Source organism: Ranitomeya variabilis, chromosome 2, assembly GCF_051348905.1.
Source record: "Ranitomeya variabilis isolate aRanVar5 chromosome 2, aRanVar5.hap1, whole genome shotgun sequence".
In the NCBI taxonomy this organism is placed as follows: domain Eukaryota; kingdom Metazoa; phylum Chordata; class Amphibia; order Anura; family Dendrobatidae; genus Ranitomeya; species Ranitomeya variabilis.
This window is the reverse complement of record NC_135233.1, coordinates 330883803-330906253: the sequence shown is the minus strand read 5'-3', so window position 1 is coordinate 330906253 and position 22451 is coordinate 330883803. Positions and strand designations below refer to the sequence as shown.

At 42.5% G+C, this 22451-nt stretch overlaps 1 long non-coding RNA gene across 1 annotated transcript; it reads right to left on the bottom strand.

The window, feature by feature from the left end:
* Nucleotides 1-362: 362 nt before the first annotated feature.
* On the bottom strand, nt 363-21990 carry LOC143809387 (uncharacterized). The gene is made up of 4 exons (XR_013222258.1): nt 21792-21990; nt 20430-20481; nt 18604-18719; nt 363-1426 (listed from the first exon to the last, which is right to left on the bottom strand). It is a non-coding gene; the product is annotated as an uncharacterized LOC143809387 (long non-coding RNA).
* Nucleotides 21991-22451: the final 461 nt, after the last annotated feature.

Below are 22451 nucleotides of genomic sequence, written 5' to 3'. Positions count from 1 at the left end.
CGGCACGATTCGTGACGTTCCAGCGATGCATTTACGATATCGCTGTGTATGACACGCTACTGCGATCCGGATCCCCGCTGAGAATCGTACGTCGTAGCAGATCGTTTGAAACTTTCTTTCGTCGTCTAGTGTCCCGCTGTGGCGGCATGATTGCATTGTGTGACACAGGTTGTATACGATGTGCGCACAGTAACCAATGGCTTCTACATCGCAAATACGTCATGAAATTATCGCTCCAGCGCCGTGTATTGCAACGTGTGACCGCAGTATACGACGCTGGAGCGATACTTATACGACGCTGCAACGTCACAAATCGTGCCGTCGTAGCGATGAAAATGGCACTGTGTGACGGTACCCTTATCCGAGGGAGATATCAAGACACGCGATCAGTTTGCACTCACCTGATGTATCTTGTCAAAAGGCATGTAGGTCAACAATTGCTGCAGATCCACGGGTCAGACTAGTGACCCATCACGTATAAACTGGGGAACATTTTGTGGATATCCTCTGCGCTACTGTTCAATTAAACATCCAGGCAGGTAAAAGATAAAACTTGATGGTTTATTCAGATTCTCAATGCGTTTCGAAGTCCAAAGACTTCTTCCTCAGATGACATAGCTATGTCATCTCCTGTTTTCTGTTTACGTGACAGACAACTAAATCAACCCTTTTATATTCAATGGGGTCCATCTGGTGACATGTGTGTCCAGGTGTTTAGCCTTCTATTGCAGGAGTTTTTTTTCTGTTCCCATAAATAAGTCGAAAAACCAGACTAATTAGTGTGAACCTAGCTCTTAGGTAAAATCGTTCATAGGGTGTGTTGACACATATTGGAGGAGTTATGAAAAACATCAAGAGAAACCCACTAGGAAATTCACATGATAAATCCATACGAAGTCATGCAGTGTAGGATATAAATTTACAAAATTAAAAAGAAAAAATATATATATACTTTTAGGCAAAGCCTCCAGCCCTAAGGCATACTTATCTCACCAATCCTCTGCCAGTCGCTTTCAAACACTGACATCCTGACACAGGGACCTGTAGCGAATGACTGACCCATATAAAGGGATGTCATTGTTGCAACACGAAGCAGGTAACGGTAACAGGAGATGAACATGGCAAAAATGCATTATTCTGACCAATTTTACAGTTTTTTCTTTACTGGACAACCCCTTTAAGACTTAACTTCAATTGTAATCATCTTTAAAAAAAAAAACAGCTTTTATGCACCAAATCACAACACACAAAGACCCGAGATTGGTTTGTTATTCCATAAACTGAGATTTGAAGGGTGGGTCATCTCTGACATGAAGAGGCAGCTCAGAATGGTCTGTATCTCCTTGTTTCTACAAACCATGATGTGCTGCTACCTCAGCCCAGAGAAGTCTTGTCCCAGCAACTGATCTCCCACTGCACCATCACCCTGCAAAACAAGATCAATAACAGTATGAATAAAAAGACAATAGCGTGTTTCACATTCACTAATTTATATATAACATACACATATACACACACCTTTGTCTTGATTAGCAGTGTAAAAGCAAAATTATCTATGCATACCCTTTTTTACAAAAATCAGGATCCTAATTAGAAAGCTAGGTATCACTAAAGTTCTTGCTGACTGGCACTACCCAAAAGAATCCAAATTGATTTTCGGAACTATAATGTTTGCTTGCCAAAATGATCAAGCAATGAATCAGACCAGGTGGAAAAATCTACAGACGTCTAAGGAGAGTTTTCAAAATTTTCATTTTCTAAAAGACGAATAATGCTTGAAACATAGGTGACCAACAGAAAAAAAATCTATAGTATATATAGCTGTGGAAAAAATGCTACAAAGTAATAATAATAATCTTTATTTTTGTATAGCGCTAACATATTCCACAACGCTTTACAGTTTGCACACATTATCATCACTGTCCCCGATAGGGAATTTAGATTGTGAGCCCCATAAGTATGTCTTTGGAATGTGGGAGGAAACCGGAGAACCCAGAGGAAACCCACACAAGCACAGGGAGAACATACAAACTCCTTGCAGATATTGTCCTTGGTGGGGTTTGAACCCAGGACTCCAGTGCTGCAAGGCTGCAGTGATAATCATTATCCATTATAAAACAGAAATGTAAATCAAATCAACATTTGGTGTGACCCTGCTTTGGTAGATAAACTTGCACAACGTTTTTGAAGTAAGTTGACAGGGAGGTTGTTCCAAACATATTGGAAGACTAAATACAGAAAAAAAAAACATGTATAGCTTTCATTATTAACCTCTCAATGACCAGAGGTATTTTTGGTTTTGCATTTTCATTTTTTGCTCCCCTTCTTCCCAGAGCCATGACTTTTTTATTTTTTTGTCAATATGGCCGTGTGAGGGCTTGTTTATTGCAGGACGAGTTGTACTTTTGAACGACACCATTGGTTTTACCATGCAGTGTTCTAGAAAAAGGGAAAAAAATTCCAAGTGCGGTGAAACTGCAAAAAAAGTGCAATCCCATACTTGTTTTTTGTTTGGCTTTTTTACAAGGTTCACTAAATGCTAAAACTGACCTGCCATTATGATTCTCCAGGTCATTACGAGTTCATAGACATCAAACATGTCTAGGGTCTTTTTTATTTAAGTGGTGAAACAAAAATTTCCAAACTGGTTTAAAAAAATAAATAAATAAATTGTTCCATTTTCCGATACCCATAGGGTCTCCATTTTTCATGATCTCGGGTTGGATGAGGGCTTATTTTTTGCGTGCCGAGCTGACGTTTTTAATTATACCATTTTGGTGTAGATACGATCTTTTGATCGCCCGTGATTGCATTTTAATGCAATGTCACGGCGACCAAAAAAAAATGTTATTCTGGCGTTTTTACTTTTTTTCTCGCTACGCCGTTTAGAAATCAGGTTATTCCTTTTTTTAAATTGATCGGGCGATTCTGAAAGCGGCGATACCAAATATGTGTGTTTGATTTTTAAATTGTTCTATGTTGAATGGGGCGAAGGGGGGGGGGGGGTTGGGGGAGATTTCAACTTTTATATTTTTAAAAACATTTTTCTTTTACTTTTGGCATGCTTCAATAGTCTCCATAGGAGACTAGAAGCTGCCATAACCCAATCGGCTCAGCTACATATAGGTGATGATCAGATCGCCTATATGTAGCTGAATTACTTACTTGCTATGAGCACCGACCACAGCAAGCCGGCAGTGACAACCATAGAGGTCTCCAGGAGACCTCTGGTTGTCATGCCAACCCATCGCTGACCAGCGATCACGTGACGGGGATCACCGATGGGCGGATTTCCAGAAGCACTTGTTAAATGACCCTGTCAGAGTTTGACAGCAGCATTTAATGGGTTAATAGCCGCGGGTGGATTGTGATTCCAATCTCAGGGAAGTCGTATTCTTGGCTAGGGATTGGCATGGATCTATCATAAGCTCTGATAAACCTAACAATCCATCTATCGGCTGCCAGGTTATAGTTGTACAGTGCTCCTTGGGCAGAAACCTGCAATTTAAATGGCTATGCCCAGTTCCAAACCTTTCTGGAGGAATTCTAATATGACATTAATTGGCATTTTATTACCCATATTTTCCCCATAACTAGACAAGAACCTTGCCCAGGTTCTACCATATATTTTAGTTGTCACAAGTTTTCTGCTTTTAAGCAAAATAGCTTCCAAATTCGTGGAAAAGCCTCTCTGAGTTAATAGTGTCCTCTCAAATTCTAGGCCATTAAATGAAGGTCTGTCTCTTGTGGATGGAAAACTGGACAGTGACTGACGATATCCGGGATTTCTGGCAGAATACATGGATCTGATATGGACATCATTCTTATCCGTGAAAACCAGTGTCTTTGGGGTCAGAATGGCCTCAACACTGCTGAATTCCTCACCAGAAGATAAGCACAGGCCAGGTCAAAGTACCAGGGAATCTGCAAAGCAACTACTGCGTCGGGTTTCTCGTTTGGATCTAGAGGGCAACATCTATTCACCTTCCTGTTTTGTCTGCTTGCAAATAGGACTATACTTGGCTGGCCCCAGATATTTAATCTTTTGGACTATTCTCTGGTTTAGCACCTATGCGCCTTGTCTTAGCTGGTTCCAACTTAGAAAATATTCTCTGTTATCCTTCCCCTTTAGATGCAATGCTGTTAGTATCAAAATATGTTGTTCTGCAATCTGAAAAATCATTTTTGCAACTACGATCAGAGCGGGATCTCGTGCCCCCTTGATGGTTGATGTAGGCTACTGCTGTTCAATTGTCTGACAGGAGGTAAACATGATGCCCCAAAACAAAAGTACAAAATACAAAATTTTTCTATTGCATATTTTACTGCCACCATCTCTTTCATGTTCGCTGAATATCTCTTTTCGCTTCTTGACCAGAGGCGCTCCCCATCCATTTGAGCTTGCGTCAGTAGTTATTACATCTTCGATCTAATACACCCACGGAACACCTACCAACAGATTCCCTACTTTCAGCCACCCAGTTAGGGAATCGAAAGTCACTAGAGTTTTCTCTTCCCTTATGATGAGCGAACGTGCTCGGATAACATATCAGAGCATCTGGGCGTGCTCTTATGTTCATGCTCGTATATTATGTTTGAGTCCCTGCGGCTGCATGATTTGCGGCTGTTAGGGAATCCTCATGTGAGGAGGCTGACTAACAAAAAAGGCAATCCCGACATGTGTTCAGGCTGTCTAACAGCTGCAAATCATGCAGCCGGCAGGGACTTGAACATAATATATGAGCTCTCCCAAATGCTTGGATAACACCCAAGCGAAGTCAGATAAGACTTTATATGAACACGTTCGCTCATCACTAATCTTCCCCTCTAAACAGCCTCTAAGGTTTTTTTTTTTTACACAGCTCAGTATGACTTGCTCCAGTTGTCTGGAATGTAACTGAGCCCAATGGACTGATGGAAGACATGACGTCACTGTCCCTAGTAGTGAGATCGCCCGTCTGAGAGTCATGGTAGGCTTGCTTACTGCTTCTGAGACTAAAGCCAATACATCTTTACCATATTTTCGTCCGGCACTAGACAGGTCTGGTTTACCGAGTCCAAAAGACGACGTAAAATAGATTTAACTCTCAGTGGCTGCAGTTTTGACATTTTTAGGTTTAGAAGCCAACCCAGCTTTCCCAGGATGGCCCTGACCCTTACCAGTTGACAATTGCAGTGTTCTATTGAACTGCCCACTACTAAAAAATCATCCAAGTACAGAATTATTGTTTTCTGAAAGGACCTGCTATACTCTGGAATAGACATGCTGGGAAATTCTTTTTATCCCCCGCCTTGTCCAAGATATCATCCAGAGCTTGACCAAAGAGAAATTCCCCATCGCATGGGACAGATGATAGGTCGGTCTTAGATTCCACATCTCCTGGCCAGCTATTGAGCCATAGTGCTCTACGGGTAGCTATAGAAAGGACTCACTGAGTCCACTGAGGCCTCTGCAAGAAAGGCAGCTGCTCCTTGCATTAACGGGAGATGAGCCAGAATCTTATCTTTACGGACATTATATTTCATTTGATCTCCTAGTTGCTGCAACCAAATTATCATTGTTCTGGCCATATACGTTGCAGAAACAGCTGGCTTTAACGCCCCTGCCGAGAACTCCCTGGTTTGCTTCAGATCCCCTGGATACATAAATGACCTCTTCCAGGCTCTGGGGAGGATGATGCCTGGAAGATAATTCTGCACCCAGAGCTTATTTTACATGAAGGAGAGTTACCATTGAGACAAGTAACCAACACAGAAGGTAAATGAAATTTGTCTTCTTGCAACCACATTTTTTTGCTTCTCTCAGCTCTACTGTATTGTAACAATATTGCAACCCTGTCTGCCTATGAGCTGGAAGCTGAGAGGAACCTGCAGATGTGTCAGGTATAATCACACACAGCTCTGCAGTGAGAGCAGAGAGCGGCCATTACACATCACGCTGGTAACTCCCTTTTATGTAAGTTCTGGGGGCCGAGTTATCTTCCAGGCAACATCCTCCTCAGAGCCTGGAAGAGGTAATTTATATAAAGCGATAAGAGGATTTCTCAGCAACAATACATCTGTTATGAGACACACAGGTAAGACTGTTTTCAGCAGTCTATAAACATTATGCCCTTATTAACCCCTTAACCCCCCAAGGGTGGTTTGCATGTTAATGACCGGGCCAATTTTTACAATTCTGACCACGGTCCCTTTATGAGGTTATAACTGTGGAACGCTTCCATGGATCCCGGTGATTCTGACATTGTTTTCTCATGACAAATTGTACTTCACGATAGTGGTAAAATTTCCTCGATATTACTTGAGCTTATTTGTGGAAAAAACGGAAATTTGGCGAAAATTTCAAAAAGTTCCAACTTTGAATTTTCATGCCCTTAAATCACAGAGATATGTCACACAAAATACTTAAGTAACATTTTCCACATGTCTACTTTACATCAGCACAATTTTGGAACCAGAATGTTTTTTTTGTTAAGGAGTTATAAGGGTTAAAAGTTGACCAGCAATTTCTCATTTTTACAACACCATTTTTTTTTAATTTTTTTAGGGACCACATCACATTTGAATTTACTTTGAGGGGTCTATATGATAGAAAATACCCAAAAGTGACACCATTCTAAAAACTGCACACCTCAAGGTGCTCAAAACCACATTTAAGAAGTTTTTTAACCCTTCAGGTGCTTCACAGGAAGTTTTGAAATGTTTAAAAAAAAAAAAAAAAAACAACATTTAGCTTCTTTTTTTTTTTTCACCAAAAAATTACTTCAGATCCAATTTGTTTTATTTTCTCAAGGGTAACAGGAGAAATTGGACCCCAAAAGCTGTTGTGCAGTTTTGTACCGAGTACGCAGATACACCATATGTGGGGGTAAACCACTGTTTGGGCGCATGGCAGAGCTCGGAAGGGAAGGAGCACCATTTGACTTTTTCAACGAAGAATTGGCTGGAATTGAGATAGGACGCCATGTTGCGTTTGGAGCGCTCCTGATGTGCCTAAACCGTGCAAACCCCCACAAGTGACACCATTTTGGAAACTAGACCACCTAAGGAACGTATCTAGATGTGTTGTGTGCACTTTGAGCCCCAATTGTTTCAGTTTATAATATACAGCCGTGAGTATGAAAAAAAATAAAATAAAATTTCCCCACAAAAATGATCTTGTCGCCCCCAATTTTTTATTTTCCCAAGGGTATCCAGAGAAATTGGACTCCAAAGGTTGTTGTGCAATTTGTCTTGAGTACACTGATACCCCATATGTGGGCGGGAAACCACCGTTTGGGTGCATGGCAGACCTCGGAAGGGAAGGAGCACCGTTTGGAATGCAGACTTTGATGGAATAGTCTGTGGGCGTCACGTTGCATTTGCAGAGCCCCTGATGTACCTAAACAGTAGAAACCCACCATAAATGACCCCATATTGGAAACTAGACCCCCCCAAGGAACTTATCTAGATGTGTTGTGAGAACTTTGAACCCCCAAATGTTTCACTAAAGTTTATAACGCAGAGCCGTGAAAATAAAAAATCATTTTTTTCCCACAAAAATGATTTTTTAGCCCCCAAATTTTTATTTTCCCAAGGGTAACAGGAGAAATTGGACCCCAAAAGTTGTTGTCCAATTTGTCCTAAGTACGCTGATACCCCATATGTGGGGGTAAACCACTGTTTGGGCGCACGTCAGGGCTCGGAAGGGAAGAAGTTGCGTTTTGGAATGCAGACTTTGATGGAATGGTCTGTGGGCATCATGTTGCGTTTGCAGAGCACCTGGTGTGCCTAAACAGTGGAAACCCCCCAATTCTTACTCCAACCCTAACCCCAGCACACCCCTATCCCTAATCCCAGCCCTAACCACACCCCTAACCTGAACACACCCCTAACCCTAATCCCAACCCTAACCATAACCCTAAGCACACCCCTAACCCTGACACACCCCTAACTCAACCATAAATAATCCAAACCCTAACCCCAACCCTAACTTTAGCCCCAACCCCAATGGGAAAATGGAAATAAATACATTTTTTTATTTTATCATTTTTCCCTGAGGCGGTCATAAAGGGGGGTTTGATTTACTATTTATAGCGGGTTTTACATCGGTTTTTATGTTTGGCAGCTGTCACACACTAAAAGATGCTTTTTATTGCAAAACTGTTTTTGCATCACCACATTTTAAGAGCTATAATTTTTCCATATTTTGGTCCACAGAGTCATGCAAGGTCTTGTTTTTTGCGGGACGAGTTGACATTTTTATTCATACCATTTTTGGGTGCATGACATTTTTTAATCGCTTTTTATTCCGATTTGTTAGGCAGAATGAACAAGAACCAGCAATTCATGAATTTCTTTTGTATGGGGCGTTTATACCGTTCCTAGTGTGGTAAAATTGATAAAGCAGTTTTATTCTTCAGGTTAGCATGATTACAGCTATACCTCATTTATATCATATTTTATGTTTTGGCGCTCTTATACAATAAAACAATTTTATATAAAAAAATAATTGTTTTTGCATCGCTTTATTCTGAGGGCTATAACTTTTTTTTGCTGATGATGCTGTATGGTGGCCCTTTTTGCAGGACAAGATGACGTTTTTAGCGGTACCATGTTTATTTATATCCGTCTTTTTTATCACGTGTTATTCCACTTTTTGTTCGACGGTATGATAAAGCATTGTTTTTTGCCTTGCTTTTTTTTTTTTTTTTACGGTTGTTCACTGAAGGGGTTAAATAGTGGGACAGTTTTATAGGTCAAGTCGTTAGGGCGATTCTAAATGTGTACTTTTTTTTTTTATTTACATAAAGACATGTATTTATTGAAATAATATTTATTTTTCTTTATTTAGGAATTCTTTTTAAAATAATTTTACACAGTGCAATTTTTTTTATTTTTTTACTTTTTTACATTGTCCCAGGGTGGTACATCACTATATAGATGCAGAGCACTGTGTCAGATCAGCGATCTGACAGGCAGAGCAGGAGCTCGCAAGCCACCTCCCTGCAGGACCCCCGGGACCATCTTGGATCCGGGGCCTGCAGGGAGGAGAACCTCGGAACAACGCGATCACATCGCGTTGTACTGAGGGTCTCAGGGAAGCATGCAGGGAGCCCCCTCCCTGGGCGATGCTTCCCTATGTCGCCGGAACGCTGTGATCATGTTTGATTGCAGTGTTCCAGGGGTTAATGTGCCGGAAGCGGTCCGTGACTGCTCCTGGCTAGTGTTGAGCATTCCGATAACGCAAGTATCGGGTATCGGCCGATACTTGCGGGTATCGGAATTCCGATACCGAGATCCGATACTTTTGTGGTATCGGGTATCGGTATCGAAACAACATTAATGTAAAAATGTGTAAAAGAGAGAATTAAAATAAAAAATATTGCTATACTCACCTCTCCGACGCAGCCTGCACCTTACCGAGGGAAGCGGCAGCGTTCTTTGTTTAAAATTCGCGCTTTTCTTTCCTTTACGTGAAGTCCCGGCTTGTGATTGGTTGCGTCGCAGTCACATGGGCGACGCAACCAATCACAGCAAGCCGTGACGTAATTTCAGGTCCTTAAGGATTTTAAAATTACGTCCCGGCTTTGTGATTGGTTGCGTCGCAGTCACATGGGCGACGCAACCAATCACAGCAAGCCGTGACGTAATTTCAGGCCCTTAAGGATTTTAAAATTACGTCCCGGCTTTGTGATTGGTTGCGTCGCAGTCACATGGGCGACGCAACCAATCACAAGCCGTGACGTCACGGGAGGCTGGACACGCGCGCATTTTAAAATGCGCGCTTGTCCAGCCTCCCGTGACGTCCCGGCTTGTGATTGGTTGCGTCGCGGTCAACCAATCACAAGCCGGGAGGCTGGACACGCGCGCATTTTAAAATGCGCGCTTGTCCAGCCTCCCGTGACGTCCCGGCTTGTGATTGGTTGCGTCGCGGTCAACCAATCACAAGCCGGGACGTCACGGGAGGCTGGACAAGCGCGCATTTTAAAATGCGCGCGTGTCCAGCCTCCCGTGACGTCACGGCTTGTGATTGGTTGCGTCGCCCATGTGACTGCGACGCAACCAATCACAAAGCCGGGACGTAATTTTAAAATCCTTAAGGGCCTGAAATTACGTCACGGCTTGCTGTGATTGGTTGCGTCGCCCATGTGACTGCGACGCAACCAATCACAAAGCCGGGACGTAATTTTAAAATCCTTAAGGACCTGAAATTACGTCACGGCTTGCTGTGATTGGTTGCGTCGCCCATGTGACTGCGACGCAACCAATCACAAAGCCGGGACTTCACGTAAGGAAAGAAAAGCGCGAATTTTAAGCAAACAACGCTGCCGGTTCCCTCGGAGAGGTGAGTATAGCAATATTTTTTATTTTAATTCTTTCTTTTACACATTAATATGGTTCCCAGGGCCTGAAGGAGAGTTTCCTCTCCTTCAGACCCTGGGAACCATCAGGAATACCGTCCGATACTTGAGTCCCATTGACTTGTATTGGTATCGGGTATCGGTATCGGATCCGATACTTTGCCGGTATCGGCCGATACTTTCCGATACCGATACTTTCAAGTATCGGACGGTATCGCTCAACACTACTCCTGGCACATGGTGCCGGATGTCAACTGTGATAATCAGCTGACACCCAGCCGCGATCCCCCTGTGAGCACGGCTGATCGCATATCACGTACTATCCCGTCCATGGGAATTAAGTCCCAGGTCACATGGACGGGATAGTACGTCCGATGGCAGAAAGGGGTTAATAGTTTAGATAGGTCAAACGTGGTGACGGATTCTACCATAATCATGGATTTTTAAGTCCATGGCGAGGTTGGGGGATTCTTCAAAAATAGTTTTCTGTATGCAATCTGGGCAGAGTTTCTTCTGGTATGAACTTGGTAACGTATCCTGCACAGTGCACACACTTGACTTTTGAGCTTGGCACTACACTTCTTAGGCCTTTCCTAGTAAAAAAAAAAAAAATAATAAACACAGAAGGGACCTATCTAACATGGTGAACTTTCATGTGGATCACGCACCACTCTCTCTGGCACTCAGTCTAGGGTATTGAAATTGGAGGCTGCATAATCATGCATGATTTTTCTCCCCTGGAGGCAGTGGACTCAAGACCTGCCCTGTTTTTCTGGCTATTTTTACAGACACTTTACGGACACTTGTACGGCTGCCGCATCTTCCTTGACACTGCTGCTGCTCATCCAACTTACCAAGGGAAAGAAAGCAAAAGCAAACCCACTCTCTGGCGGTTGACCTCCGCTTAAATGGGGAACCAGCCACAAATCCTGGACATCCTCCAGACCCCTCCCGGAAGTTTTCCCCATCTACTTCCTGGCCAGATGTCTCCAGCGCGCTCATCACAGGGAGCCAATCCAGTGCGTCCTGTGCATGTGCAGGCTTGGGACAATAGGACAGCCGAAAACATTTAAAAAAAGAGGTTTCCATAAGCGTCCGCATACCTGCCAAATCTCTCAGATTGGCGGTGGCCCTTTCAGACCAACCGGTGCTGCAGTAAAGTATCCCGACAGCCACCAGCAAGGCCCGCATCTTCGATTAAGGTTCCCTCAAGGACAGGAATCAAAACTGATGGGGAAGCCGAGTGTATTGTCCTTATATTCAAGTAGGTTTCCTGACCTTGATGGGCAGATCCCATCTCTCAGGAGGTGCTGTCATGGGAGAAGGGGAAAAACTTTATAAAGAAGCCATGACGCAGATTAAATTTCCAAATGGATCCCACTGACTTATAAAATAGATCCATTAGGTTTCGGTTTAGTGATGACAATGTACTTGCCACTGCAGAAAATATCTGAAAACAGAAAGAACAGTGAGGAGAACACAGCTTGGAACTCTAGGCTGTTTTGAGACCTTTCAAGTCAACTCAACTACATCTAACATCTGCAATCTGTTTAGCTCTCCTTCTCTGGTAGGCATTAGGTGGCGGTAACAATGGGTTTTCCATCATTACAACACAACTGCATCTATTCCCATTATATTTAAACAATTTACATAAATACTAATATACTACCAAAATATTGTGACTTCCAGCAAAGATTTTAAAAATATTCAGCAGTTGTTTGCAGGAGCTACAAGCAAAATATAATTTGAGAAATATCGCCGGAATTTTGGAAGAAAAGTTTGGATGCATTTTAGATGCATTATTTTTCTCTCTTCCACAGTAAACTAAATAAATCTGGAAGAATGTATATCTTTATGGGTTCGCGGTTCAACATGTTGATATTTTGCAGGAAACATCAGGATTAGAACAGAGACCCTCTTGGTCTCACCGTAGCGAGATCATCATAAATCTTCTCTGACTCGATCTTGAGCCATGGTGACTTGATGGATTAACAATCTGTAGGAAGATCGATCTTGCACAAGCCTAGATAGGTCCACCAGGGTCTTCATCATTATCTTGCTAGTATCAAGCCATAGGGTTGATTTGTCTTCCTCTTCGTCTTGTTCCTTCTATTCTTCCAACCATGATGTCCTTATCCAGTGATTGGACACATCATATGAAGAGAGCAAACTACGCAAGTCGTAGCTCGATGATCCTTGCTTTGAGTGACATGTCTGGCTTGATTTGTTCTGATTAGACACGATTATCCTGGTTGTAATCCTTTGTATTTGGTCACCCAGTACAGTGATCATTCCCATGTTTTCTCCACATAGAGCAATAACTGGTCTGATCACTGAGCTGAGAAGCAAACAAACACATGTTCACTTGTGATCATGATGCAAATTTCTGGTGTGCCCCATAAAGATTCACAGATTTCAATAAAACTATCCGTACAATGGTCTGAAATGGCCACTTCGATACTTGCTCAGTTTTGTTTTTTTCAACTCTTATGATAACAATGACATAGCCCATTAATCACATTTAAAGAAAAAAAATCTTTTATTCTTCTTCAGAAACACCTAGTTTTATTTCGGAAAAAAAGAAAATAAAGAAAAACCTGTAAAACTAACTGAACTAGATCAAAGCAATAAGAGAACAAAGAAATACTAGAGGGGCATGAAACACCTATCCACTGCAAGCAGAGCATTAAAAACAATCTTTAACATGTGTTAGCAAAAAAAAAAAAAGTGTAAATGATCTATAATAAAGAAAGGCTTCATTACTACAGTACAAGCATAATATACTGTATTTCAACATTAATTCCAAGATAGCAGAATAATCAGATTTCTGATCCCTCTATTCCACTGAACAGGGTAAATGATCAGTTTTTGCTCTTATTTTATTACTGCAATTTCACTGAATATTCTATTTTTTTTCTTTTATTTCCAGCATAGTTTCCAGAGAAATTGACTTTTTTTTTAAAATTAAATGCAACTTTATATCTTTATTAAGGGGGTGTGGCTCCCAGGGTTCTGAGGATGTGTTTTTAAGCTGCTCTGCATATTTTCCCTGTGGACCACGCCCCCTATAAAGAGAATAAAACAAAGCTCTAAAAAAAGTCCATATCTCTGGAATGGTGGATTTAAAAGAAATAAAAATAAGATAAGAGGGGTTCACTGTGGTCTTTTAAAAGTACAAGAGCTCTTTATTTTGTTGCAAAAATTGAATTTGTGAATACACCCTTAAAGGGAACCTGTCACCCCAAAAATCAAAGATGAGCTGCGGCCACCGGCATCAGGGGCTTATCTACAGCATTCTGTAATGCTGTAGATAAGCCCCCCGATGTAATCTGAAAGATAAGAAAAAGAGGTTAGATTATACTCACCCAGGGGCGGTCCCGCTGCGGTCCAATCCGATGGGCGTCGTGGTCCGGGGCCTCCTGTCTTCTTACGATGACGTCCTCTTCTTGTCTTTATGCCGCAGGCGTACTTTGTCTGTCCTGTTAAGGGCAGAGCAAAGTACTGCAGTGCGCAGGTGCCGGGAAAGGTCAGAGAGGTCCAGCGCCTGCGCACTGCAGTACTTTGCTCTGCCCTCAACAGGGCAGACAAAGTACACCTGCGCCAAAGCCGCTGCAAGAAGACGAGAAGAGGACGTCATCGTAGGAGGCCCCGGACCGGACTGCGACACCCATCGGACTTGACCGCAGCTGGAACGCCCCTGGGTGAGTATAATCTAACCTCTTTTTCTCATCTTTCAGGATTCATCGGGTGCTTATCTACAGCATTACAGAATGCTGTAGATAAGCCCCTGATACAGGTGGCCGCAGCTCATCTTCGATTTTTGGGGTGACAGGTTCCCTTTAAAGAAGAAGATGACAGATTTATACAGCCTGCACCTCAAGCAGCATAAGTCAGGACCCGGCTGTGTTAATACAGCCTTGTATGTTTCACTATGATACCTTGGAGCGTTTCAGGGAAAACAAACTTAGAAAACTGAAGACTATGTGGCAGGGATGACTAGACTGAGGCAGGTCCCAAGCAGGTCTGGTCTCTAAGATCTCTCCTTATATAAATAGAGAGACCTGTCAGTATTGGGGAGCAGGCGACCTATCTTGGACTACTCATCCAAAACGCCTAGTCCCCCGACAAATTTTTAAAGTATGCCCCTGGGTGCACAAGGCCCCATTACTAGGGATTGTGTGAATCGATTAGCATGACCCAGTCAAGATGTCAAGTTAGTTTTTTGTGGCCTTTGCCTGGAGCCCAACGAACCGCCTACTACTTGCCAGCACCCGCTGCTCTCCTTTTTACTAGCTGGCCTGGTGTGAGTCACATATGCGTCACACTGCACAATAACAGTGTCAGGTTGGCTTAAGGGGATGACGCCAGGTAGGAGGCGGTTTTCATGACTCCCATCTGATTGCCACAGATCACAGACGTAGCTGCTGGTCCAGGTCCTGCAAATTGATACCCATCATCATTGGTGCGGGTCTATCCCAAACAAATAGAAAGACAGAGGCGGCTTGTTTCAGTCCTAACACAGGGATCCCCATACCTAAGCAGAGACAATTTTGGGCATAGAGAGAATGAGGCAGATATGGAAGGAGTGGCAGCAAAGTTGATATCATTAGGTTTAGTGAGTATACATTAGAAATCGGTGGAGAAACGCTGTAAAGGGCTGAACACTTCCCAGTTGCAAAGGAGTTTGTACAGTTTAAGCATACTGACATCATATGGAGTTGAATGAAACAGTAGATCATAATTTTAGTGCTTCCATTATTAAAGGAATCATCTCACCTCAAAGATAAACATTAAATCTGTCACTAATACAAAATGAAGCCGATTTGCAAATACTATAATTTCTCTATTATCAGTAATTCTGGAGTTACAATTTTCAGGTCCCTTTCTTTATCCATTTACAATTTCCCCTAGGTTACGATTCTCTCTACAGTACTGCAGTTGTGGACCTTTGTGCATGTGCTGTCCTGTTTCTGCACACCTTGGAAGAGTTTGTGCAGTAGCTCCTGGCCAGGCCACTTTCTCCACTCCTCCATAAAAGTAGTGAGACATATTTGCTATGTGATAGGTATTTGCAAGTAATACTATTCCCAGCATCACCAGCAGTGCACACATCAGCCGAGCAGGGATGTGCATTACAATGGCTCTTATTTGTCACATAGCGGGAAGGCACTGTACCACCCACTGCCATGGAGAAGAGTGTACACTGGGAGTACAACAGAAGGGTGTAAAAGAATAAACAAAGATTATTCCATTAACAAATGGAATAGGTTTTATTTGTAATAATCAGGACTGTGCAAAAAATTAAGGGGAGAGGAGAATATTCCTAATAGGAACCTGTCAGCTATCCTAACTAAGTAAATATTGCTGAGTCGCTTTTCTTAGAACTCCAAATTGTGTAGCTCCGGTTATTATTCGCAGGGAAAGTATACACAAATTGAGTACAGAAACTTATCAGTAGGATAAGGGCTCATGCAGATGACCATATTTTTGGTCCAAGTGCGATCGGACACACACACAAAAAAAATCAGACCAATGTTATTCTTCTATGTGATATGTGACCGTGAACAAGACAGTCTGTCCGAGGAAAAAAAAAAAAAGTTGCAGCATGCACGATTTGCATCTGATATTTGGATCGCTCTCAGCCATGCAAGTCAATGAGTGCGTGGAAAAAAAAAAAAATTGGGTGACATCAGACTGACAGAATGAAGAAAATGGAGAATTTTTTGTTCCCATCTACTACTCAGCTAAGAAAATTGGATCACATTCTAATTGCACCAGTTTGATCAGAGTGAGATAAGCATAATCGGACTGATTTTCTCAGAAGAGAGAAAATACAGTTGTGTGACCCTACCCTAACACTGTCCAGTCACTGTCAGTGCTGAGCAGTCTCAGACAGTGAACGTACACTCCATATTGGCAAGGGTAATAATGACACCCAGTTGTCAATTTATTTGTGCTCTTCCCAGAGGAATAACAGGGAAACTGCACAACACAATGCTTAAAAAAAGTGAATAAAGGGCATTTTCTAATAGACATTCCCTAAGTGGGACTACTTGTAAATGCAGTATTTTTTCCCACTCATTGAAGTCAATGGGAAAAATATATGACGTAAATTAGCATCAAACCTATGCTAGAGAGGTTACAAAAATCACATAAAAAAACTGCATTTTTTAACCACACTGTGTAAATGCTAGCAAAGAAAATGTGAATACTCCTGTGGTATAATTGAGCTCATGTTCTCTATGAAAAAAAATTATACTTTTCTGTTACCGTATATACTCGAGTATAAGCTGAGATTTTTAGCCCATTTTTTTAGGCTGAAAGTGCCGCTCTCGACTTATACTCGAGTCATTGTCCCAGGGGGGGGTCGGCGGCTGTGACATACTCACCTGCTCCTGGCGAGGTCCCTGCATCTCCGGTCTCTGGGCGCTCACAGCTTATTCTAGCGTTGAGCGGTCACATGGTACCGCTCATTACAGTAATGAATATGGACCAGACTCCACTCCCATAGGGGTGGAGCCGCATATTCATTACTGTAATGAACGGTAACGGTGACCGCTCAACGCTGGAAGAAGCTGTCAGAGCCCAGAGACTGGAGATGCAGGGACCGTGACGGGATCAGATGAGTATAATGGGGAGGGGAGCCCTGCGCGATATTCACCTTTCCTCGCTCTGGGCGCCGCTCCGTCTTTACGTCCTCTGCAGTGATGCTCAGGTCAGAAGGCGCGATGACGTGGTTAGTCCGCGCCCTCTGCCTTAACGTCAGTGCAGAGGACGCGGAAGACACAGCGGCGCCGGAACGAGGACCGATGAGTATTGGAAGTGCCGGGGGCCTGAGTGACGAGTATGTGATTTTTTTTATCGCAGCAACAGCATATGGGACAAATATCTCTATGGAGCATCTTATGGGGCTATAATCAGCATTTGGCCAGCACTATATAGAGCAAATATCTCTATGGAGCATCTTATGGGGCCATAATCAGCATTTGTGCAGCATTATATGGGGCAAATGTATGTATGGAGCATCTTATGGAGTCATAATCAACGTTTGTGAAGCATTATATGGGGCAAATATCTCTATGGAGCATCTTACGGGGCCATAATCAACGTTTGTGCAGAATTATATGGGGGCAAATATCTCTGGAGCCTCTTATGGGGCCATAATCAACGTTTGTGCAGCACTATATGGGGCAAATATCTCTATGGCGCATCTTATGGGGCCATTTTCAACATTTGTGCAGCACTATATGGGGAAAATATCTCTATGGAGCATCTTATGGGGCCATTTTCAACATTTGTGCAGCACTATATGGGGCAAATATCTTTATGGAGCATCTTATGGGGCAAATATCTCTATGGAGCATCTTATGGGGCCATAATCAACATTTGTGCAGCATTATATTAGGCAAATGTCTCTATGGAGCATCTTATGGGGCCCTTATTAACCTTTATGCAGTATTGTATGGGGCAAATGTGTCTATGGAGCATCTTATGGGGCCATTATTAACCTTTGTGCAGCATTATATGGGGCATATTTTAATATGGAGCATCTTATGGGGCCCATCATGAACTGTATGGAGCATCTTATGGGGCCCATCATGAACTGTATGGAGCATTATATGGGGCTCCTGATTCAATATGGATATTCAAATCACTTAACCTACTGATGTCTCAATTAATTTTACTTTTATTGGTACCTATTTTTATTTTTGAAATTTACAGGTAGCTGCTGCATTTTCCACCCTAAGCTTATACTCGAGTCATTAAGTTTTCCCAGTTTTTTGTGGCAAAATTAGGGGGGTCGGCTTATACTCGGGTCAGCTTATACTCGAGTATATACGGTATATTAATTTCTCATCTCAAATAAATTCCCTTGGCCACATTTAGTCATCTGCACCTCCTGTCCCCTTCCCTCAATGTGAGCCAAGCATAGATCTATAATAAGCTTCTATGTGATGATCTGCTCTGGTTGTGTGGTCATGTGACTGTTGCAACCAGTGATTGGCTGCAGTGGTCACATGCATGTTTCCAACTGAACGTGAAGCAAGGCAATGCTTGGGTTGGAGTAGCAGCAGAGTAGTAGGAATCACACTTTTTTCCCCCCATTTTACACCATTAAAATAAATCCGTGGTAGATAACCTGATTAAGATGTGCATTTCTGCTTACACCTACAAAATAGATCAATATTTGCAAAATGATCAAATATGTCTCATCGCCTCCAGTCAATATGCCAAGGATTTTATTTTTTTTAATACTTACAATTCAGCTTTGGCGATGTAATATTTATTCCAGTCTCATTACACCATGGGATAATGTATAATGTACTTATATCTCTATTTACACGTGGATGAGTTTGTGTAAGAGTTACACAGCATCTGAAACAGAAAAAGGTTGAGAAATGAACAGACTTACTGTAATAAGGACGTCACACTGACATCAGCTCCAACTCCAGCTCTGCAACAACATTTGTAAAGTGCGGTTAGTCTGAGGCTGTAACAACAATCAACATACACAATTCTCACAATTTCAACTGAGTTAATAATATAAAAAGAGACATCTAGACAATAAAGGACATTTTTTCCATATTTTGTAATTATATATTTTGTTACATCAAACACCAACCACAAAACCATTGGCAAACAATTGTTTCTATGACTAGTAAGTCATATAGACGTCATGTCAAATTTTATGTTCACTGCATGGGTTAATATTAACCCTTGTGTGCCTCCTTCCCCACATTAAATGAATATTGGTCTTTTTACCTGGGCTGTGGAGTCGGTATAAAATGGACAGACTCAGACTCCTAAAATATATCATAAATTGGGTTCAGTAGTTCAATGCAGTATGTGCTGTCATTGTTTTCACAAGTATTTGGAAAAATTATGAAATGTCCTGATCTAAGAATCTGGGCTTTTAGTTGTGATGACTCTGTGATGCACTTTATGTACTCAGTAGCGAGGCAGGGCTGTGGAGTCGGGAGTCGTAGTCAGGGAAATTGAGGAGCCGGAAGTTTGGCTTAACAACTCCACAGCCCTGCTTTATACAGTCATGATGATAAACCTCCATATGTTACCCACAAACCACTAATCTCCACAGCGAGTACACGGCATCTTTTTACCTTTCTAAGGCATTTGTGACATTTCTGATCTATCTACATTTTTGCATGGATCATTCAGCTCTTATTCTTCATCATTTGTGGAATACTTTACATAGAAAAGCAAAAAAGACTCTACATGACATTTTAATACAAAAGTACAATTTTAAAATTTTAAGATACTATTATATAGCACTGTACAAGGAGTTAACTTTTAGACAGAGACTGGCTTGTAATTGCAGACATGTCATTCCTCAGACCAATGGAGGTGTTTTCTTGTCTTGCTGAGGGACAGTGCAGGACGAAGGTAACAGAACTAAATTGGTTTCATCTGCACAGCAGAGCAGCTGTAATATTAGTGCTGGTGTAAGACCTGCCCGAGCTCACCCTTCACTCTAAAAGAAAACAGGGATCTAGTACGCTGCAGTAGAAACTCCTGCCTTCTAGTGCTGTCCTGCACAGGGCACAAAGAATCGGCAGGTCTTAACCGTATCCTATGGAGTATAGACACAAAAACTGCGGCCTGTATTTGTAGTAGTTTGCTCCCTAGTGTGACCAGTTTATTACACGTTTACTAGAATAGTTACATAGAACCTGAATACATATAGCCAGGTGCAACGTAGTCACTTGGCCTAAAGCAAAAAAAATATATATATATTATATATATCTACAGATATACATTTTGTCAGTCACACCAAGCAAAAAAAGATATATACACATTCATTTACATATAGATAAGCAAAATGACTAACTTTGTCATTCACACCCACCCAGCAAAAGAAAAAAATACATACATACACATTTATTTTTGTATTTTTGGGGGGTAGAGGGGGGAGTGGAGCTTAGTGTAAAAATTCACAGTAAGCAAGAAACAAACAAAAAAAAATCATTGTATACAATTAATTTTTTTTCTTGCCTGGTGTGAATGACATCATTATACACGTGTATAATAGAATAATATATACTATATATAGACACTATATATACATACTTTCTTCCATTTCATGGCCCTAGTGCCAGTCACAGCAAGCAAAATACGGTACCTAAATAATGCAATTTTGTAGTAAAGAAAAAAAAAAAACATTGTTACCAAGCAGTATAAATACTCATCTAGAAACAACAGTAACAATGTACACAAATATCCAGATAAAGTGCAGTACTTCTAAAGAAAAAGTGTGGCCAGTAGTGGATAGCAACACTACACACACCGTTAGATGAACACCGAGTCCATGTATTTTGGTTTTTTCGATCCTTCTACCAAAAAATAAATAAAAGGCATCAAGCCAGAATTTAGAATGTGACACTTCTTATAATGTAGATACAAAACACACACATGGTGTATTATTTTTTTCCCGACCTCTCTACAAAAAAAAAAGTCAAGGCAAAGACAGAATTCAAAATGTGAAACTTCATGTAAATAATTTATTGCACCATTTGCTGAGACTATAACTGATCAGAGAACACATGATCACTTGTCCACTAAGATTAAAAAATAAAAAATCCCAGCGGCCCTAAATCACCGATATGATATAAAATAACCTGCGCCACTGTCACCCATGAGAAATCCTGCATAATATACAGAATAGTTTGTTTATCAGAGCAATGAAATGACAGAGGCAGAAATAAAGGAGCCGCGGAGCCTTTGTCTGACCCTCCATCGCAGGCAGCGCCCTCCAGACCCCCACCCACCACACGCAGGGGGGGTGACAGCAGCCCCCTTATAATGCTGGCCTAATACAAGGCCCCCACCCCAGCCCCCTAGGCCCAGTCCTCCCAGTGATCGCCCCCCATCATGTATTGATCCCCTCCTCCCTTCTTGCCCCCACCAGATGACTCTTCTTAACCTCTGTAGAAAACAACAGCCGGAGGACAGAGCAGATCTCCGCACTGGGGCGAAACACAACAGGAAATCAAGAGGGAAAAAAAAAAAACTTTCAATAAAAACTGAATTTATTTTATTTATTTTTTCAAAGAGTTAAAAATAGACAAAAATAAAAATAATAGAATAATTAAAAAAAAAAAACCCTGCAGAAATGACAAGTGCCGTAAAGTGAGCTAAAAGTGGGCGCCGCGCCCGACACCGCTCCGCCCGTCAGCGGGTGTGACGCCCGGGCGCCCGTACTGCGCGGCCGGCGGGGCTGCTCCCCGGGTAACGGTCGCTCCCTCTCCCAGCTCAGTGCCGGGCGGAGCCGGGGAGGCCGCCACTACACACCGGACACCACGGGAATTTTTCCTGAATTTTTTCCCGATTTTTCGGAGCGTAGAAGGCGGCTGCCGAGGAAGGGAAACTACACGGGAAGACGCAAACCGCTCCGGCGAGTTATTCCCTGGGAAAAAAAAAATCCCTCCTTACCTCAGTCCAATCGAAAATGGCGCCGAAACCTAAAAAACTTCTTAAATTTCATTGTAGGGTTTTCGCGAGGGATTGTGGGTAGAGAGCGCTGAGGAGGAAAAAATACAGAAAGAAAGACTGAGGGACGAACAGCGGAGGGCGGCGCCGGGGGCGGGGCTGCGGCCAAAAGGGGGCGGGAGGGAGGCGAATAGGAGCGTGGTGCCATAGCGACCTCACTGAGGGGGCGTGGTTAGGCTGCGTGGGCGGGGTTTGTGTGATGACGCAGGCGCGCTAGGAGTCTGTGTCCGCACACAGCCGCGGCGCTTATAGGCGTTGTTTTGCTTTTTGTTATTATTACTACAGCAGAGCCATAACAAAGCGGCGGGCCCGGGGACGGTGAGCGCTGAGCCGGGCAGGAGCGGAGGCACCGCAGCGGTGCAGGACAGGCTAATGGGAAACACCCGTGGAGGAGGAGGGGGAGAGCACGACCTGTACCCCGGGCTCCGCTGGATGCCGGCCTGGGGCTCACACTTTTTGTGTTTGTTCTCCTTCCAAAAATTAAACTTTTTTTCATAAACTGTTTTTCAGTCCATTGAGTAGTAATTATTATTTTTTTTATCAGCCTCCGTTTATCGTCACCCAGTCCGACCCATACTCTATTTTCATCTGTTTTAAGGCTAC